Below are 6,004 nucleotides of genomic sequence, written 5' to 3'. Positions count from 1 at the left end.
GAAATGCTAGTAACGTGCACTTCGGGACCAACGCATCACCGGAAGACAACCGCCAAACATCGAAAGAGTCGCGATGCTCCGCAACCTACGTGCAAAGCGGTCGCACACCGGGTAAGGGAGTGAGAGCCCCAAACATAGCTGGGCGAGGCGCTCACTCTGCTCTTTAATATCTCGTTAATACCGCCAAGGAAATGGCACAAGCACACACACACAAGCATCCTCGGAAGAGGACAGTTCGAGTGACAGGTCAAATCCAAGAGTTCCGAAGACTACCTCCAGGAACAATCGGGAACAAGACCGATTACAAGTCGTCGAGTCTGTTACTGGGCGAACACGAGATGCGCACAGGAAATCGATCAGCCCTCACAATGGCCCAAGGCCAGAGATCGGACTGCTACGATTTACCCCAACAATCATCGTGCCACTCTTCGCAGAGAGGTGATAGACGCCAACGAGCCCGCGCATAGCAATCGAGGTGTAAAAAGGGCGTTGAAGGCAGGAAGCCTGGACGAAAGAAGCTACGAGGTCACCTCGAAGCGGTCTAAGAATCGGGCGCACTTGGGGCGACTACCAGTGCCAACCCCTTATCCCGCGGTGCGTCCGACACACAGAAATTTCCAAGGCGGCCAAGGAGCCTCCCCGCATAGCAATCGGGGTGTGAGGTTACGGATGCAACATTGATAGCAATCGAGGTGTGAGGCGAAGGATGCAGAAGTGAGAGCCGAGGGATGTAGCAGAGATAGCAATCGGGGTGTGTGATGCAGAAGAGATAGCAATCGAGGTGTGCGGTGGGAAGGGCCCAGCAGCCAGAATGCATGAAGCGACGGATGAAGCAGTGATGACAACCGGGCTGTGAGGAGAGGAGGGATGCAGCCAAGAAAGCAATCAGGGCTCGAGGCAAGGGATGCATCAAGGATAGCAATCATGTTGTGAGGCGAGATTCCAAAGGCTAAACGTGAGAGGCTGCAGGGTCGACTCAGAGAGGTCTATGCATGTGAGAGGCTGAAAGCAAGGTCGACTCGGAGCGGTCTATGCATCGGGCGCGCTTGGGGCGACTACCAGTGCCAACCCCTTATCCCGCGACGCGTCCGACAAAGAGAACGTTCCAAGGCGGCAGAGGAGGTTACCAGCCGAAGGATGCAGTAGCAATAACAGGTATAGTTCCGCGGCGGCCGAGAAGACTCACCGCATAGGAATCGGGATGCGAGGCGACGGATGCGGCGGGAAGGCCCCGACGGCTAAACGGAAGAGGCTGCAGGGCCGCCTCGGAATGGTCCAAGCATCGGATGCGATTGGGACGACTACCAGTGCCAACCCCTTATCCCGCGATGCGTCCGATACACAGATAGTTCCAAGGCGGCCGAGGAGCCTCACCGCATATCAATCGGGGTGCGAGGCGAGGGATGGGGCGGGAAGGCCCCAACGGCTAGACGGAAGAGGCTTCAGGGCCACCTCGGAATGGTCCAAGCATCGGACGCGCTTGGGGCGACTGCCAGTGCCAACCCCTTATCCCGCGATGCGTCCGATACACAGATGGTTCCAAGGCGGCCGAGGAGCCTCACCGCATAGCAATCGGGGGTGCGAGGCGAGGGATGGGGCGGGAAGGCCCCAACGGCTAGACGGAAGAGGCTTCAGGGCCGCCTAGGAATGGTCCAAGCATCGGACACGCTTGGGGCGACTACCAGTGACAGCCCCCTATCCCGCGATGCGTCCGATACGAAGATGGTTCCAAGGCGGCCGAGGAGCCTCACCGCATAGCAATCGGGGTGCGAGGTGGGGGATGCGGCGAGATGGCCCCAACGGCTAGACGGAAGAGGCCACAGGGCCGCGTCGGAATAGTCCAAGCATCGGACGCGCTTGGGGCGACTACCAGTGACAACCCCTTATCCCGCGATGCGTCCGATACGAAGATAGTTCCAAGGCGGCCGAGGAGCCTCACCGCATAGCAATCGGGGTGCGAGGTGGGGGATGCGGCGAGATGGCCCCAACGGCTAGACGGAAGAGGCTGCAGGGCCGCCTCGGAATAGTCCAAGCATCGGACGCGCTTGGGGCCACTACCAGTGACAACCCCTTATCCCGCGATGCGTCCGATACGAAGATAGTTCCAAGGCGGCCGAAGAGCCTCACCGCATAGCAATCGGGGTGCGAGGTGGGGGATGCGGCGAGATGGCCCCAACGGCTAGACGGAAGAGGCCACAGGGCCGCCTCGGAATAGTCCAAGCATCGGACGCGCTTGGGGCGACTACCAGTGACAACCCCTTATCCCGCGATGCGTCCGATACGAAGATAGTTCCCAGGCGGCCGAGGAGCCTCACCGCATAGCAATCGGGGTGCGAGGCGAGGGATGCGGCGAGATGGCCCCAAAGGCTAGACGGAAGAGGCTGCAGGGCTGCCTCGGAATAGTCCAAGCATCGGACGCGCTTGGGGCGACTACCACTGCCAACCCCTTATCCCGCGATGCGTCCGATACACAGATAGTTCCGAGGCGGCCGAGGAGGTGGGGGATGCAGCGAGATGGCCCCAACGGCTAGACGGAAGAGGCTGCAGGGCCGCCTCGGAATAGTCCAAGCATCGGACGCGCTTGGGGCGACTACCAGTGACAACCCCTTATCCCGCGATGCGTCCGATACACAGATAGTTCCGAGGCGGCCAAGGAGCCTCACCGCATAGCAATCGTGGTGCGAGGTGGGGGATGCGGCGAGATGGCCCCAACGGCTAGACGGAAGAGGCTGCAGGGCCGCCTCGGAATGGTCCAAGCATCGGATGCGCTTGGGGCGACTACCACTGCCAACCCCTTATCCCGCGATGCGTCCGATACACAGATAGTTCCAAGGCGGCCGAGGAGCCTCACAGCATAGCAATCGGGGTGCGAGGCGAGGGATGCGGCGAGAAAGCCCCAACGGCTAGAGGGAAGAGGCTTCAGGTCCGCCTCGGAATGGTCCAAGCATCGGACGCGCTTGGGGCGACTACCAGTGACAACCCCTTATCCCGCGACGCGTCCGATACACAGATAGTTCCAAGGCGGCCGAGGAGCCTCACCGCATAGCAATCGGGGTGCGAGGCGAGGGATGCGGCGAGAAGGACCCAACGGCTACACGGAAGAGGCTTCGGGGCCGCCTCGGAATGGTCCAAGCATCGGACGCGCTTGGGGCGACTACCAGTGACAACCCCTTATCCCGCGACGCGTCCGATACACAGATAGTTCCAAGGCGGCCGAGGAGCCTCACCGCATAGCAATCGGGGTGCGAGGCGAGGGATGCGGCGAGAAGGACCCAACGGCTAGACGGAAGAGGCTTCGGGGCCGCCTCGGAATGGTCCAAGCATCGGACGCGCTTGGGGCGACTACCAGTGACAACCCCTTATCCCGCGACGCGTCCGATACACAGATAGTTCCAAGGCGGCCGAGGAGCCTCACCGCATAGCAATCGGGGTGCGAGGCGAGGGATGCGGCGAGAAGGACCCAACGGCTAGACGGAAGAGGCTTCGGGTCCGCCTCGGAATGGTCCAAGCATCGGACGCGCTTGGGGCGACTACCAGTGACAACCCCTTATCCCGCGACGCGTCCGATACACAGATAGTTCCAAGGCGGCCGAGGAGCCTCACCGCATAGCAATCGGGGTGCGAGGCGAGGGATGCGGCGAGAAGGACCCAACGGCTAGACGGAAGAGGCTTCGGGTCCGCCTCGGAATGGTCCAAGCATCGGACGCGCTTGGGGCGACTACCAGTGACAACCCCTTATCCCGCGACGCGTCCGATACACAGATAGTTCCGAGGCGGCCGAGGAGCCTCACCGCATAGCAATCGGGGTGCGAGGCGAAGGATGCGGCGAGAAGGACCCAACGGCTAGACGGAAGAGGCTTCGGGTCCGCCTCGGAATGGTCCAAGCATCGGACGCGCTTGGGGCGACTACCAGTGACAACCCCTTATCCCGCGACGCGTCCGATACACAGATAGTTCCAAGGCGGCCGAGGAGCCTCACCGCATAGCAATCGGGGTGCGAGGCGAGGGATGCGGCGAGAAGGACCCAACGGCTAGACGGAAGAGGCTTCAGGGCCGCCTCGGAATGGTCCAAGCATCGAACGCGCTTGGGGCGACTACCAGTGACAACCCCTTATCCCGCGACGCGTCCGATACACAGATAGTTCCGAGGCGGCCGAGGAGCCTCACCGCATAGCAATCGGGGTGCGAGGCGAGGGATGCGGCGAGAAGGACCCAACGGCTAGACGGAAGAGGCTTCAGGGCCGCCTCGGAATGGTCCAAGCATCGGACGCGCTTGGGGCGACTACCAGTGACAACCCCTTATCCCGCGACGCGTCCGATACACAGATAGTTCCGAGGCGGCCGAGGAGCCTCACCGCATAGCAATCGGGGTGCGAGGCGAGGGATGCGGCGAGAAGGACCCAACGGCTAGACGGAAGAGGCTTCAGGGCCGCCTCGGAATGGTCCAAGCATCGGACGCGCTTGGGGCGACTACCAATGACAACCCCTTATCCCGCGACGCGTCCGATACACAGATAGTTCCGAGGCGGCCGAGGAGCCTCACCGCATAGCAATCGGGGTGCGAGGCGAGGGATGCGGCGAGAAGGACCCAACGGCTAGACGGAAGAGGCTTCAGGGCCGCCTCGGAATGGTCCAAGCATCGGACGCGCTTGGGGCGACTACCAGTGACAACCCCTTATCCCGCGACGCGTCCGATACACAGATAGTTCCGAGGCGGCCGAGGAGCCTCACCGCATAGCAATCGGGGTGCGAGGCGAGGGATGCGGCGAGAAGGACCCAACGGCTAGACGGAAGAGGCTTCAGGGCCGCCTCGGAATGGTCCAAGCATCGGACGCGCTTGGGGCGACTACCGTTGCCAACCCCTTATCCCGCGATGCGTCTGATACACAGATAGTTCCGAGGCGGCCGAGGAGCCTCACCGCATAGCAATCGGGTTGCGAGGCAGATTATTGGGAAGGGAACCCCCTGGGATGCGGCTCAAGCAGTGCCCAAAGGGACTGGAATGCGGAATCACATCGAGAGACCCAAATGCTATACGAGGGCTCAAATCGAATTATCGATTTGGCCACGACATGGACGCATCGGAACGACTACCTTTGCCGAACCACTCGCAATTGCATCCATACCGAAACCAATAGACATTTCCGTTAGAGCCCTCGCATAGCATTCGGGAATCTCGCATGCCCCTCTAAATCGACCAATGCTGGCGCTCAATGAAAATCCGAGCGCTACCACCGTTCGAGCGCCAGCATTGGTCGAGTTAGAGGGGCACGGGGGAGAATGCTCCAGTCAACACCTCCCCTATATAAGTTATTTGTCCGATTCTCGCACAACCGTAGTCTGCCTCGTCGAATCAAACAACGGTCCCAGATTCCGACTTCCGTTCCGTAGAGACCCAAAAGCTAGATGGAGGCTCGTAAGAAAGAGAGTCGGCGCATAGCAATCGGGTTTCTCGAACGTTTAGGGACCGAGCTCACTTGCGGATAGGGCAAAATCCGCCAAGCAACCCAAAAGCTAGACGGGGGCTCGAATCGAATCGCCTAGGCGGCCACAACAACGACGTGTTGGATCGACTACCAGTGCCAAACCATTCAGCAAGACTAGTCTGTGTCGAGGCCGGATAGAGATTCTCAGAGAGCGCCCGCATAGCATTTAGGAGACCTGCCGCGTCCCTCACACTCGACAAATGGTGGTGCACGTTTATAAATCCGAGCGATCCCAACCCTTTCAAGCACCAACATCGGTCGAGATAGAGGGGCACGGAGGGGGCTGCGTGAGACAACACAGTCCCCTATATAAGTTATTTGTCCGATTCTCACACATCCGAAGAATGGTCATCAAATCGGACAACAGCCCAAACTTCCGACTTCCGTCCCAGAAAGCCCAAGAGCTATCTAAAACGTTCATGGCCGGAACTCGATCGCGGCTATACCAGTCCGCCAAGCAACCCAAAAGCTAGACTGGAGCTCTAGTCGAATCACCTCTGTGGCCATTGCAAGGACGT

Source organism: Cryptomeria japonica, unplaced genomic scaffold (genome assembly GCF_030272615.1).
Source record: "Cryptomeria japonica unplaced genomic scaffold, Sugi_1.0 HiC_scaffold_202, whole genome shotgun sequence".
In the NCBI taxonomy this organism is placed as follows: domain Eukaryota; kingdom Viridiplantae; phylum Streptophyta; class Pinopsida; order Cupressales; family Cupressaceae; genus Cryptomeria; species Cryptomeria japonica.
This window is presented reverse-complemented; position numbering follows the sequence as displayed.